The sequence below is a fragment of the Opisthocomus hoazin genome, chromosome 6 (genome assembly GCF_030867145.1).
Source record: "Opisthocomus hoazin isolate bOpiHoa1 chromosome 6, bOpiHoa1.hap1, whole genome shotgun sequence".
NCBI classification, from domain to species: Eukaryota; Metazoa; Chordata; class Aves; order Opisthocomiformes; family Opisthocomidae; genus Opisthocomus; species Opisthocomus hoazin.
Window position 1 is genome coordinate 75186175 of NC_134419.1, and position 15474 is coordinate 75201648.

The 15474-nt window shown below is 38.9% G+C and overlaps 1 protein-coding gene across 2 annotated transcripts in view; it reads left to right on the plus strand.

The window, feature by feature from the left end:
- The first annotated feature begins 3783 nt into the window (after positions 1–3783).
- TACC2 (transforming acidic coiled-coil containing protein 2) overlaps positions 3784–15474 on the plus strand; it is a 150477-nt gene continuing 138786 nt past the window's right edge. For both annotated transcript variants that reach the window (XM_075423865.1, XM_075423867.1), the window contains exons 1-2: positions 3784–3879; positions 15091–15219. The gene's annotated coding sequence lies outside the window, so the exon portion shown is untranslated. The remainder of the gene's footprint in view (positions 3880–15090; positions 15220–15474) is intronic.

The window sequence follows — 15474 nt, forward strand, 5'->3', positions numbered from 1 at the left end:
TCTGCAGGCCTGTCTTATCTACAGAGATGTCTAGGTTCTTGACTCCTGTTGATTTCAATGGGAAGAAGTGCCTAAATCGTGCAGTAACTGGATCCTGTATTTCCAGCTCTTGCTGTAACAGTGGTCCGTAAGCTACCTTATCGAGTGAACGATTTTTGACCCGTGGTGTAGCAGTATTTTGGGCAGCAGGTTCATGACAGAGACAGTGAAAGGTGGAAAGAAGAGCAGAAGGGTGAGGGCTAAAAAGTGTTTCAGGCTATAGGACAGGTTGTGAGGAGCTCTTAGCAGTCTCGGCTATAGCAAGGGCATATTGTGCATTATTCAGGAGAATTCGCAGTGGTGTTCCCCTCCTATTCACAGTGATGTGGCATCCCACTGGCAATTATTTTCCCAGGAAAACATGAGCAGACTCTACAGTAAGCAGATTTTCAAACACAATTTAACTGCTGGTAGCCAGAAGCAGCATCATGCAACCAGCAGATTCTGCCTCCTATGCCACTAATTCTGTTTAAGAATTACATTATTTATCTGAAAATTAATTTACAACACATGCAATATCAGCTCCCATGTCCCAGACCTCACCTTCCAAAATAATGCCATTGCCATCTGTAAGCTGACTCGCAACACACGGCTTCAAAAAAAGAGGAAATATAGGGGGATATTATGAAGAAACTACCATATATGCCCTTAACAAATCTGGACTTTCTCCTCCCAGTGAGTCCCAATGTCAAGAAGCAAATATAGGCTTAACAAATGTGAGTATATGTGAGTTACAATTTTTAGTATCATCTGACTATGCTTAGTATGAACTTAACATCTTGCAATATTGCCAGACATCCCCTTGCATTTTTATTTTCAGTTCTGCTTGTCCAGATGATCAGATCTCTACTTTCCTGCCTATTATTGTGTATATATGCTAATTGTTGTCATCAACAGTGAAAACAGTAACTTAAGAAAGTGGTCTATGTTCAGCTGACTGTGAGATTTTCAAACTGTTTTTATTCATCAAGACTGTTTTTTCATCTGCCACCAATTCGGTTCTCATAAATACATATATGCAACACCTTATTCATGTTGAAATGAGAAGACTCACACAGAGGAATCTTAAATATTTAAAATTTATTAGCAGAGATTCACTGCATGCAGATTTCACCATTCCTTCTTTTCCTCCTCTCAGAGTACAGAAATGCACATAAAGTTTCTGGCATTTAACAGAGGATCTCCAACTGAATTCTAATTCTTCATGCTGCGTACTTTGTATATACCATGATATGCAGCAGCTCACAGGGATACTGCATTCCAGCAAGCAATAGGCAGTCTCCGTTGTCATCAAACACAGAGCAATAATGTTTTTTTTTTACAGTGCTGAGAAGGAAATTGCCCGTGGTGGTCACTGTGTATGGCATCACAGATAGCTCGGGAGCTGCCCAGCGTGCAGGTGCTCTCACCTAGAGACAATAAACTGTGGATCTACCACCATTCAATTTAATATCAAATCTAATCATTTGTCCAGTTCTAGAAGATTGGTCTCCTGGTGTGAAGATCCCCAAGCTGCTAGCAGATATTCGTAGGCCTTAATGGAAAAAGACGTGTTTTTAAATGAGACAGTTTAGTCACTGCCCAGGAATGTTGCATATGATTTTAAAGCATAAATTTTTTCCATTTCCCTTGAATACACCAAAATAAATGCTATTATTTGGGACAAAGAGATAAAGCAAGAAATTCATTGTCTGAGAACATTGCCACGCAGGACCTGTTGCCCAGTGGTGTCTGTTCCTGATGTAAAGATAATCCTTGTAATCTGAAATGGGGCCTAGGCTAATTGGAAACATGGAAAATAAAACATCTGAGATATTTGTCATTCAGCTGCCAGCTCTGCAAGCAAACACAGATGAGGGGATTTTCTTTTAATGAGTGCAGCTAACTTAAAGGTTTTAGCAATGTAGAAGTGTAACTTCATGTACTTGTTCTTGCAGAAGCATATTTACAGATAATCCCGTGGGAGGTAAAAATCTGGCACCAGATATTCTTTCAGCAGAGTGGATTAGGTTACAGCCCATCAAATCACAGTATACATTGTGCCAGTCTAAGAAGGTATTTCCAGAGGAATATGAAAGAACAATTATTAATAGAACTCTGAAAAAAACCTGGGGCCCAATCTGGTGGAATGTCAGGGAAAAAAACCCTGACAGGATTAAAACCTCATTGGCACCAGGAACTCTTTCTTGACTCGGAAAGTTTCATTAACTGCAAGATTGACACAAGGTTTCTATGACAACATGTGGAAGTCACGCTGGTAGAGACTAAAATGCTCAAAACCTTCCACTTTTTCCATACAATCAAACAGCAATTTAGTTCAGGAAAATGAAAGAAAGATCTTTGTAAGAAGGAGCAGGAAATATATACATATATCAGTGATGCCTCCGAGCAGAGAATAGCCAGACAGCTGCTGCCTTGGTGGTCCATCCAGTACGTTTCTAATGGAGGAACAAAGGAATTAAAAGCAAATGCAGAACAATGTCAGATTTTTGCAAAAGAAAAAGCCAAGTAGTGCTCTGTAGAGTTGTGTCCATATTTTGCATAACTGCATGGCAGTTTTTTTACATTGAAATTTTAATATGCCAATAATTTCTGTATTCCCAGAAAATTCATAGGAATTCACTTTTCTTTATAGTGATCTCTGGAAGTTGTCACTTATTAGACATTGCTGTCACCATGCAAACACTTAACTTAAACCTAAGCACTTCTGTGACAGGTTTAATCCTATCACAGCAATCATTTCTTCGTATTTTTTGCTGATGTGAATATATTTTTATTACTTGTGTTTAAAGGCCTGTAACTCACAACCTATTACGAAAGAAATAATTTTTTCGTCTTTGAAATAATGTGTTCCAAGGGAGGATTTTCCAAAAGTACCATGTAACTGAAAACCTGCTCTACTTAGAAGTCATTTCTATGATTGGTGTGGGTTTCCTATTCCAGTGACACGTGCTTAGGTGGTTTATCGTTAAGACAATTTTGTAATGAAGTGGCATGTTTTTTTCCTGAAAGGCTCACAGATGTAACGCTCTAACTTCAACCACTACGTTCAAACAAGTGGGCTGAAAGGTCTGTCTGATCCGTCGTGAGAAGAGACGAGCTGCTTTCCCTCTTTTCTGACTGTGTGGGCAAGAGAAGACTGAACACAGGCAAAGGGATGAAGAATGGAGTGGAGGCAGGAGACTTCTGCTTTTTCCTTCTCTCCCTCCTGCCAGGTAATCTACTAGCATTCCCAGACTTTGAATGTTTATTCTGAACTCCAGCAAAGCATTCCTCTTGAAATATATGGAGCAGTGCTGACTTGCAATGGTTTTCTTAAGGCAGCTATCACTTTGAGCCATGCTGTGGTTATATATGTTTGTCACGTGCTAAACTGCTTGATTTTCCCAAACTTAGCTTACTAAGTTAGTCAGGTGGGAGAGACAGCCTGGTACTTACTAGTTGCAGTCCTGGAGGTAAAAGCCAGAGGGTAAAATTCCAGTTACATTGGTGTATCATGGAACTTGTCTCACTGCCGTAAGCAAACTATATACTAACAACGACAGCAGTCTGCACCCAGTGTACAGGACCTAGCTCGTGTTATTCTCATCCAGCAACTGAGAATTCCTGCGAAGAACTGATGTGTCATAGCCCTACAGCTCCCTGGGTCAGATTCCTTACACTTCATAGCTATCCAGCATAGTGTTCTCAAACATAAGCCAATTCACATTAATAGAACGCTTTCATGTGATCCAGGGAGAAAGGGGATCCATACACCAGCTAGGAGTGAAGGAGTGCAGAAGGTTATAAAAATCAGGGACAGGGTGGTACATTTTCATTTTTAGTCTAGGGGAAAATTGGGTAAGTAATTTTTTATTCTTTAAATTTAAAAATGTCTAGACTCTTACAAGAGTAAAAGAAACTCTTCTCCTTACCAGAAAAAAACAGTGGCTCCTTTGAGGTTCTGTAGTTTTATGATCTCTTGTATAACTTGTTTTACAATCCATATAGCCTATACATTAGTCTACAGGATGATGTCTACTTAGCCAGTATCTTTCTAAGACCAAGAGACTGACCATTAAGTGTGCATGTCCTAAAGTAGCTGTTTTAAAAACATGTTGCAACGTTACAGACTGTAATAGCTATTTGCAAATGCTGGAGTTTTTAAACATGGCTCTCTTCCACCGTTGTTCTTTTTTCAGAAATAGTTCTAAGGATTTGTTTCAGAAAAGGATTGCTTGTTGATTTTAAGTTGCCATGTAATGACAAGAATGTGTGTTTCTCATGCAAAATTTCAGAGATAAAATTAGATGGCTAGTCACTAGAAAGATTATGCAGATGTTTGACGATGTTCTTAAGTGAGAACTGACTACAGTGTTTTGCCCTTTCATGCATAGTAAAGTTTGCTTCAGGCTGTAAAATACAACGCAGAACATCTGTAGGTAGAATATTGCCTCTGGTGACCCAAACCTTTTACGGATCTTCGGGTGTTTGAAGTCATTTCCAGCCTTTCCCACTAGGAGAACTAATAAGATTAAAATAATACTTCACTAGTTTGCAATTAACAAGAATTTGATTGTGTTATTATTTTGACCATTGCTGACATTATATTGAAATATGTTGTCAACATGTAAGACCGTGGCCACTTCAATTATTTCTGGATTTTTTTAAAGAACAGGATTTATATTACCACAATGTTTTGTATGTTTTGGAAACTATTTTTCCAGTAACTGCTTTTAAAAAGATAGGTTTGTCTTCAGGCAGAAACTAACAATTATATTCACAGACACTGGATGACAATGGCAGACATGCTTCTATCTGTGTTATAAAGTTGGTATTTCCTACAAAATCTGATCTTATAAAAAAAATAGAGTGCTTATAGCTTGAATTTGTTTCTCATGATTCAGCTATTCAGTATCAAGCTTCCAATTATATAGGAGTAGACCTTTTTGCCTTTACACAACCCAAGAGATGGGTTAGAAACCTGCTCTACATGTAGGAGTAAAAAAAAATTTCCATCCCTTCATATCAAAACTATTTAATTATAGATTCCAAGATTAATTAAGTAGCTGCCAATACATATATCCATAAATCTTATTTTAAAGGGATTTTGGAAAGGAGAAAGGTAGAAGGGCTGGTAGTTGGCTAGAAAAGTCAGAAGGGCCTATGATTGGAAGATCTAATCCTCATTGGCTTCGTTCTCAGTACCCTGCCATCTGCATCTACATCTGTATCTGCATCTGCATCTACATCAATGCATTTTTCCATCTTTAAAACAGAGATCTGTGACAATGACAGACTTGTATACCCTGGCTTGAGGAGATCAGTCATCACTTTCCGCACGCTCCAGAATTATCTAGGTATTGTTCATCAAGCATTTTGACAATCCCAGGGCAAGCTGTGGAAAGCAACATAGTCTAGGAAAAAGCTGATCTAAGCTGTTCTAAGTTATATTCTAGCTTGGTTATTTTATCAGTAACGCAAGATGTCAATGGCTGGACATGTTTGGATTGTCACACGTGCATTGGTTTGTGGGGCTGGTTAGAAAGGACATCTGTTCAAAGGCAGTCAAACAGCCTACTGCAAAGAAGAAATAAGGTAAATGCCCCCAGTTCCAGCGTTGTACTTCACACTCACAGGTATGGCTGCTCACCATTTCCCTCTTATATAAAAAATAATTTACTTTGTAAATTGCTTACTAGTTATTTTGTGGGGCTTGATACAAACGAAGCAGGATGGAAATAGAAATAGAAGAAATAGTTTGGAGAGCTTCCAGAGTGGGCAGCAGAGGGGGGCCGAGGGGAAGACATCTCTGTGAAGGTTCAGGTTGTGAAATGTCCTGCAGGCTGTGGTAGGGTCCCTATCTTCATTGTCAAGTTCCATTCAGCTGGATGGGAGGAAGGTATTTTGAAGAGCATTGAGGCTATTCCTTTCTTATCACTTTAAACTTTCTTTAAAATTCTCTTATATCTATCATTTTTTAATGGCAGTATTAGAGAATGATTTTATGGCAGTATTAGACCTGTAATACTGGGCAGCTTTTCTCAGTGCTGTGCTGCTTCTTTCAGTGAGGGAAGGAAAACCCAGCTTTCATACTGACATCTGATCTTTTTTGGGCCTTCATTCTGCAGGAGATGGGAGCCACTATGCAGGCTGCAGAAAACTTTCACATCAGCTTTTGTGTTTGCTGATGCCAATGGAACAACATTTATAGAAGCCCCTTAAGTCCATAACAAGTCTGACAAGTAAAATTTTACCCTACGTCTATGCTCTAGGCTTAAAGCCAAATGAATAGCTTAAATTCAGTCAATTGATGCTGCATTCAATTGCAGAAACTAACGGGGTGAAGAGTTGCACTGCTGACAACAGTATAAGAGTAGAGCCATCACAGACTATAGTTTTTATTTTTCTTGACATAATCCTTTTTAAGTACTGGCTTCTAAAAATCACATGGTGAAACAATGTTTAGTTTAATTTTTGTATGTTTTCATTAGAAGCTCTTGAATGCATGATACTATGAAAATATATTTGTTGGTCAAGACACATAAACAGAATATACAAGCCTCATCAAGTTTGACAGAATACTGAACTATATATTCTTGCCAAATTAAGTTTGTCATAAAATGCTAGTTAGGACTTGACAGACTCATTTACTTCTCTGGTTTCACAGCAAGCAAATGATCCACGTAGCACTCTTGGTTCTTGGTCGAACCCAAGACTCAGCCAGCTCTGAGTCCTTGCAAACAGATTAGAATGTATTTGTTTGCTTCATGTGTAAACAGTAGTGTGCTGCGGGGAGTTTTATGGGACTGTCATAGGACTGAACATAAATAAAAGGTAAGAATGAATTCTTTTGTTACCTAGACGAAATCTGCTTTTCTGAATATAAGTAATCAGGAAAGATTTGCTGGTTCACAGCAACCTGACTGGGTGTATAGTGTAAACACTTTTTCTTGCTATCAAAACATAATGTGATAGATATCATGCTAATTTTTTTTTTTTTTGTATATGAACAGTTGCTGTTTTTGAAACAGAAATATTTCAGAAGGAAACAGGGCCAGTATAATTTTGAGTAAGAAAGCAGAACCATGAGATAATCTCCCTAGAGGCAATGAAAGAAAACAGGACATTTTATTAGGGAACCAACACTATAGCTATTTCTGCAGAATAGATCTGACTGAGAAACTGATCAAACTAGACAAAATAGCATATATTTACAAAGGAATTCTTTGAGAAATATGATTTCAGAACATTTTCTCCCATTCCCACAAGGTGCTTCCTCCAGCAGACCTGTAAAAAATATAACTGTTTTTGAGAGATACACACTAAAATAGAGGAGGGATGTGTCCCTCAATCCAATTTTCTATGATTCTATCAAGTGTCAGCCAAACAGCACCATTTCCATGCGCTTAAAGTTTAATGTCAGGTTTTCACTCACCCTCGAAAAGAGGCAGAGAGGATGTGTCTGAATCTTCTGGAACACAAACATTTTTTGATGTTAACAAACTCTGACATCGTGAGCAGTTCCTAGTTGAAGCCAGAAGCACAAAGATTGCTGCAGTAAAGGGAGGGGAAAAAAAGTATAAAAAAGCAGTTCGTGAGTATCAAAATCCCAATTTTTACAGCACAGCTTAATAAATCTGCAGGTTTAGACCTTACATGCCTAGATTTTAATATGCTCCATTTTGGGTTTAGCACAGTATAGACTGTGAATTCCCCAGCACTTCAGGGGGATACGTGTGTGATGTATTACACGTAGCTGTCTTTCACTTTTGTTACTGTTAGTTTAGTGTGAGGCGAGCTGCTGCCCTATTTTTCATCCTCATGAAAAAGCTTTTGATTAGACTATAAAGATTTTGGGTTATATTTCTGTATATGTCTGTGTATTACATATACAGCATATTGATACATTTGAAACTGTAGTAATTATTAATAAATGTTGGAATAAGTTTCATGCCTACTTGTTACATTGTCTATTACTCACAGTTTCCATGCCACTTCCAACTGTAAACTGAAAATTATGCTTAACCACTTTCTTTATGAGAAAGAGCTGATTTTACCCACAAATTTGGAGCGTTGCACAGTTTTATTGCACCCATATGAAAATCTCTGCATGATGCAAGGGGGCAGGAGGTTTAAATTCATGGTCTACATATATTTGGGTTTTTTTCCAGTTTCTCTGGTTGGCTCTTAAATCATTGCAATATTCACATCTAAAGGTGATATGTGTCAGAAGCGTTGAGCATGGAGATGTTCTTTCATTCTAATGAACTAGCCTACTAGCCTTAACATTTCTTAATTGTCCGACATGTGATATTTAGTCCCTGCATGAAGACTTACCAGCCTAAAACCAATATTTGAACCATGGCGCTATTAAGCCATTTCTATTGGTAAAATGATTTCAAGAGTTTTGGAAATTGCACTTAAGCCTTTTGCATTAACATATCGTACAGTCTCATCGTATCTTTCTATGGCAAGTTCTGTTCTTAGATCTGAAGTTTAAAGTGGCTTATTCAACCTATAGGCTGTCAGACTCTTCAGAGAAGAACTTTACTCCTGTCTAGATGTACAGGACTTCACCCTTAAGAGTTTGCTCATACAACAAAAAAAGAATCACATCTGGTTACAAGAAGATATCAATCTTGATTCACTTTTGGCTTTTAATTATGGAATGTGGTACTGTGTATATTCCAATCATACATGAACTTTAAACTGGACAAACAATTGTAGGCTTTATTTTGTGCTCATTCCACTGACCTGAATTACGGTTGGTATCTACTTTTTGGGTACTCGTGACTGCTATTTAGTTCCCTACATTCTGTCATGGTTTCAAGTTAAGGGTAGAAGTTTCATATTTTTTTATTTACTAATGTCTCAAAGTGCTTTGTGATGAGTTAAAAACAATTGATGTAACTGGGAGACAAAAGTTCCATCTGTGAACTTGCATAGGGCGTCAGCCTAGGCATTATTTTGAATATTAGCTCCTGCTCTGACAAGAAAAGGCATTTTTTACCGGCAAGTCAAGGAGATGCAGTACAAAAAGGCACTTGAATCTTTAGTATCCGAAAGAAACAGTGATAAGGCTTGCATAAACATGTAATAATTCTATCTGAAAGATGAAATCCCAAGAAAACTCTGTCAAGCTGAATAACTTGAATGCTTCTTTTCACATTGCACTGGTCTTCTGCCATCATTTAAGATATCAGTGCTGTCTGTTGGGATTTTGTGTCCCAATGAACTATCATTTTTACTTTTGAGTGCACATCCAAATATGAATCCAGTTCACTGGATTACAGTGATAGCACTGTGTGCTTAGGTTATAGGCATTATAGATGCAGCTGGAGGAGGACTAGGGCAATGTTGCTTATTTCCGTTCATTTTATTACCTTTTTCTTAGGGATGAGAAGAACAGCTCAATGACAGTAAGCAAATAGATAAATAGATAAATAGAAACTAACTACAGAATCAAATATCATCTGGTCATCTGTCAAGTTCCATCTGTTGTAATGACCAAAACAAAAATAACTTTATCTGATGTTCTAAAAACATAATTCAATTTTGGTGTTAGAATCTTACTGAGTTGAGAGGGGAAATTCACATCTTTAAGACCCAGGCTGTTTGCAGACTCAGGAAGCCAATACTGCAGTCATTTGCAGATGATTTCTGAATATTTTCTCACCAAATTTTCATTCAGTATTACAATCCCTGCTTAAAAATGTAAATATGGTGCCTAACTGTGTATAACAACAATTATTTGCTGAGCCTGGTCTCCAGTGAACATTCCCCAAATCAAAACTGAGACTGAGTTTAAGGACCGCAAAGCCTGCATCTAACGTATTCACTAATGATGAAGAAACGCCAATGGAAAAATACACCTGTAAATTAAGAGTGAACTTCTGAAACCGGATATTGTTTATATTAGTAGAAAATGATAACATGAATATAAATAGTGTGGACCCAGCTGGACAAGGCAACACATTATATGAGTTTAAATCTGTCATTAGGAGAAGCTCATTAGGTTTATGTCTGTCAAAAGGATGAAGACTTGTGCCATCTGTGACAACAGTGAGCAGCTTAGTTAACTTTATCTCCACCAACCACTGTGGATCCCTGGGACTACTTCCCACCAGCATGGCATTAGATCATCTTTTAAAAAAGCCACCACCACAAAGGCAAACATCAGGAGCTCAAATTTAGAGTAGGAAATGCAGTTTAGGTACCAGTTACTGTCACCAAATCATCCTAAAAACTTTAGGGACTACCTTTAACTGACTCCTCAGGCTCATTTTGCATGCTTGCTCAGTTGAATCAAAGGACTCAAGGGGGAAAATAGTTTGTAATTTACATTCATATTCATCTTAAACCTTCATCCATTACATTCATTGTAAACATTATCTTATAACAGTGATGAAACAATGGTAATGACAGTAAGGAAGCATTCTCATTGTTATACAGTTACTATCCTTTGAAAAAAAGCATGTAAAATTATTTCAGCCTTACTCTTTTTCTTTCCTTCTTGATTTATGATATCTTTAATGATATTTCTGTGATGTTACTGTGCTAAAAAATGTTCTTGGCTGGCCCTAGCAAATAAGCCTAAGGAAATATTTTGGTCCTGATTAGCCTTGAAATGCGGTGGGGTCTTTTTGTGCAGGGCTAAATCAGGGTACCATCCGTCAGAAAAAAAGTCCCTCATTCAGTACATACTCCATGTAAAATATAACGTATTCTTTTAGAACAGCAATGCCAAATCAAATCAGTAATCCTTTTCATTCTGTACCGATATTCTGAGGGCTGAACACTAGCCCTATTTTCCTGTTTAGTCCAATATTACACAATATGTTAATGGCCTAATCACTCAAACCTGCTGTGCCTCAATTTCTGCTTTTGTAAAATGTCGGCAGTGCTATCCTGCTTTATGAATCAGTGAAGAGCTTGCATATCCTACCTAAATATTTATAGTACATAAATGTAAGTGTTGTACTTACTTAATATAACTATTTTCAAGGTGCAGAAGATTGAAAAAACGTGACCAGTTTAATTTCAAAGTAAATATTTTTTCAGCCAAGTTCAGCATCTTTGTAAACAATGATTCATGTCTCTATGGACACTATCTTCACTACAAAATTGTTTAGTGGTCAGTGACTCAGTTCCCAGAGTTAGTCTTGCAACGATCTTGTATAATTGCTCGGACTAGAGTCTGAAACCTAACCCTGGTCTGGCTATTAACAAGTTGTCTTGAGGTGCGAGTCTATTGAGAGAGTTATTTTCACAGCCTGCCCTCACTGCTGATAAAACACAGCACATCTGGAATGAGAATATTGTTCACTGCTAAATGTTCAGTAGCTGAGTTTATAACCTAATTTATTCTCACCCAGTGATCAAACAACTATCAAGTGATTATGAAAAACATCTTCAGGATAAATCGTGTCTAACTGAGGATGAAGGATATAACCTGTATAGGATATATGCATTTATATATACATAATATGCAATATATACATGTGTATATGTGTGTGTGAGTCTGTGTATACATGATTATGTACCTGTGTTAGGCCAGCACAAAGAATCAATAAGCATCTACCCCTCAGCCCAAGGAATGTCTGAGAGTGTTGGAAGCTCTCTAGAAGCCCAAGAACGAGTCCTCCTCTCCTGTGATATTTGTGTGGGCATGAAGGTTGTGTTAGCACAAAGCACGGAAAGCAGCTCCAACCTGCCAGCTCTGACATGTCAACACACACCTTGGACCAAGAAAGCAGGAGATGAAATACTGCTGCCATCCGCAATTTGGGAGAGACAGTTGCTGACAGCTGGTTCAGACTCCACAGCTGAAGGAGAACAAGAAGGAAAGAATCTCTTACCTTCTGAGCAGCTTTACGCCCTGCCTCTTCCCCACCATTGTCCTGAGCTCTCAGAAAACAGACCTTATGGCAACTCATTGCTCTCTCTTGTATTTCCACTGAGAGTCTTGGCCAAATGGAGGAGAAGAGGGAATACAAGGACAGAAGAAACAGATAAACACAACAGAGGGGACAGCAAGGAAATTAGTCTGAAGAAGAAAGAACCTGAAAAGAGGCAAGAAATAATTCACCTTGTGATGCATTCTTCCCAAGCTTTATATGAGCCTCTAGACATGTGCTAAACCAACTGGTCCCCACCTTGCTTATGTCTCCTTTTCTGCCTCAGTGTAAAATGGATTTTTGTCTCCCTAAGTTGTGTCCCACCATGCCCAGTACTGTGACTGGACACCACAGCAGGCAGAGCAGCTCTGGGACCAGAGAGCCAGCAGGTTCTGAAAATCCACCCATCACCTCAGACCTCCCACCACTCCTTCCAAAACTTTGCTCCAAGTAAGAGTAATGTTCTTCCTGACTCGTCTTTGAGGCTTAGGAACGAGGATCCTTTACTTTGAGGGAATGACTGTGCATTTAGAGTGTGACAACACACGTGCACTCTGTCGAGTTGGCTATGGACCTGAATTATACAGTCATATATGTCTTATCATACAAGTATGGGTGAAATATTTTTCATAAATCAGAATCATCTGTTTATAAAAGGCAGGCAGTAATAATAAGGAAATCATTTGCAGTCCTGCACAATGACAGGCACAGATTGACCAGGTGAGCTATGCAGGTCAGCCTCCTCTATCGCTCCTGCGCCCTGCTAGCTGGCTGTGGCGTTAGGAACTTCTATATGAAGCCTTTATCCAGCTCTTCGTAGCCGCATACGACACGTGGAAAGAGAAAGAGTCAGTGCCACTGCACAGAGCTGTGTGTTTCATCTGGATCAACAGCCTTCCCGCTGACTTAAGTGCTGCATGTGGAATCTGGTGAAACACTGCTGGTATAAATGTGGTTTGGAAAAAGAAATGTTCCAATCCTTGGATGTTATTTTTTTGGATCATATACATTTTGTGAAATGCTTTTGGCATCTCTTTTAGAGACTAAGTCTTCTGAATTACTTTGAGATCTGCAATCAGTGCAAGGAAAAGGGAATATACATGTGCTCAAGACATTTAATGCTCAATGTGCAAGAGAAATATTGTTCAGCTCCACAGATGTAGGCACTGAGCACCATTTTAGACACCCTGAGGTGGCCATGACATCCTCATGGGACTGGCAGATAAAACAAAAAACTTGTCAGAGACCCATGTCTTCCAGAGAGGCAGTTAAGGGATAAGCAGGACACCCTAAGGTGACCAGTGTGACACTAGATGTCTCTTTCAGGCAATAGAATCTCACATAAGATTTCCAGAATCACTTGTATTTATTATTGCATGAAACTATATAGTGTTATTAAAGTTCTATTGATAGCTGAAATTACAGACTTCCTTTTTTAAGCTGGAAAAATATTCCTGGATAGAATGTAAAATAAAATAATGAGCACCCCGGTGTTTTTTGAGGAAGGGTACCTCCTGGTGGAGGTTTGAACAACATTAACTCAAATTCCAGCATAGTCTGGCAAACTGGAGCATGCTGCGGAAGCCAGGGCTGGCATCCTAGTTCTGCCACTTGGTGGGTTTTTTTACCTCAGGCAAATCAGTTCATCTCCAGAGAAATATGTGTCTTCTACACCTTTTGTGCCCTGAATGTTTAGAATAATAGGGCTGAAGGAGGGAGGAGGGACTCTGTACAGAGGCTGAAACGGGAGGTAAAGTCATGCAGGTACTTGATGTCTCTCACTACTTTCTAAAATCACTTCTAATTGTACTATATATAAATAAGGCCTTTGCATTTTCTTTAACTGTTACCACTACCATATCTAAGTACTTCACTACTGTGAGCATGAATAAAACTTTTCCAAACACCTTAGCTCTATGAAGAGGCTGAATCCCGTCAGCAGTCAAAATGCTTTTGGATCACAGTGTTTTTTTCCAGGTCTCACACTGTAGCAGAATAATTCCCTTTCGGTTCCTGGGCGAACGCTGTGGTTGTGCAGCCTGGCCGCCTCCGGTGCCCCGGTCAGACCCATCTGGGGCACGGGACTGCCCTGAAGCCCTGCGCTGGTGTGATTAGAAGCAATGGAAGCCTGTCATAGATCGGATTTTTCCAGGCTAGGTAGTGATACTGATTGAAAATTAGCCAGAAATGGGAAGAATGATTTTTAACTTTCTTAATCTGTTTTATAGAAAATTCTTTTGTCACTTAATAGCAGGTACTCAGAATCCCCTTGTTTCTGTTCTTTCATACTTGTACGTTAAGTGGAGCACATCAGCCAAGGCTGGGCTGCATCAAAGAGCTGTCCTGTTCACTGTCCTTTAAATCCTCAGTCCTACCCTATATTCAGCGGTGCAGTCCTGACAGGCAATTTCTGGTTATCTTGGGGGGAAGGGCAGCAAAATACCATTTCACAACTCTCACAAAAAGCCAGCTCAGCTTTTTGTTGCCGAGCAACATCATGATTTTACAGCAGATCCAGCTGTGGATGTTGCTAAGCAACATCTTTCCCCTCAAGTTGTGCACTTTTAAATCGTTACATGTTTACTAATTCTCATTATAGGATTATTTTTTCCCTCACAGATTTTGATATTTGCTCTTTTAGAATTTGTGAGAAAACAAGGGCTGAAAGACTATCGTAGGTCAGTCATTCTTGCAGATCTCTATAATATTGTTCTAACATGCAGAATCCAAGAATGATTTTGCATTAGTTACATCAAGATCAGAACGAGCGAAGTTCTGAACACCCCTCTTTCCTTCTCTTACCCATGAGAATAGCTGCTGCGTAACGGTATGCTCAGTGCTCCAGCAGAGCTTTGCAGCACTCTATGTCTAGTATCAACCATGTGAAAGTAAGGAACACAAAAACATTTTGTCTTTTTTTGGCAGTATATATACTACAAAGTAAAATGAACTTAGACTAAATTGTCTTATATAAATATCTAAGGTAACATGTATTTAATATGGAAGAAGCTAACCTATCTGAGTAGCGTGGGGTTGGTAAGTATACCAAATACTGCGTATACTAGGATTACATTTGATCACTCATGACAAATTACTTGGATCTTACTGAAATGCCTGACTCGTTAACCCGCTACATAGCTTACCTTTAAGTCTGAGCTGTGTTTTCTCCTAGTTTGAGTCTTCCAGTCCATCTGGCTTAGAGCCTCTTTTGATCAAGACCAGACAGTGTCCCTGGATGAGCATGAAGTGTGGGTGAGGAACCACAAGGGAATTCTGGCAAATAAGAGTAAAGCAGTCCTATGTGAGTACATCTTCTCCTACCAGTTCTATCATAAAATCAAAGAGAATAAATCGAGAGATCAGAGGATGAGGAATGCGCTCACAGTTAGTTGTTTGTGCAAACTGATTTGACTTCGTACTGGAACAGAGCCGAAGAGCAGCATCTGCATAGGTGGGAACAACTTGCAGTGAATAGATGCTGCTTGGGATAGTTGGGATAGGACCTGAGTGTATCCTAATTTACACACAAGAGTGGGTCAGAAGACTCATCCAAAGG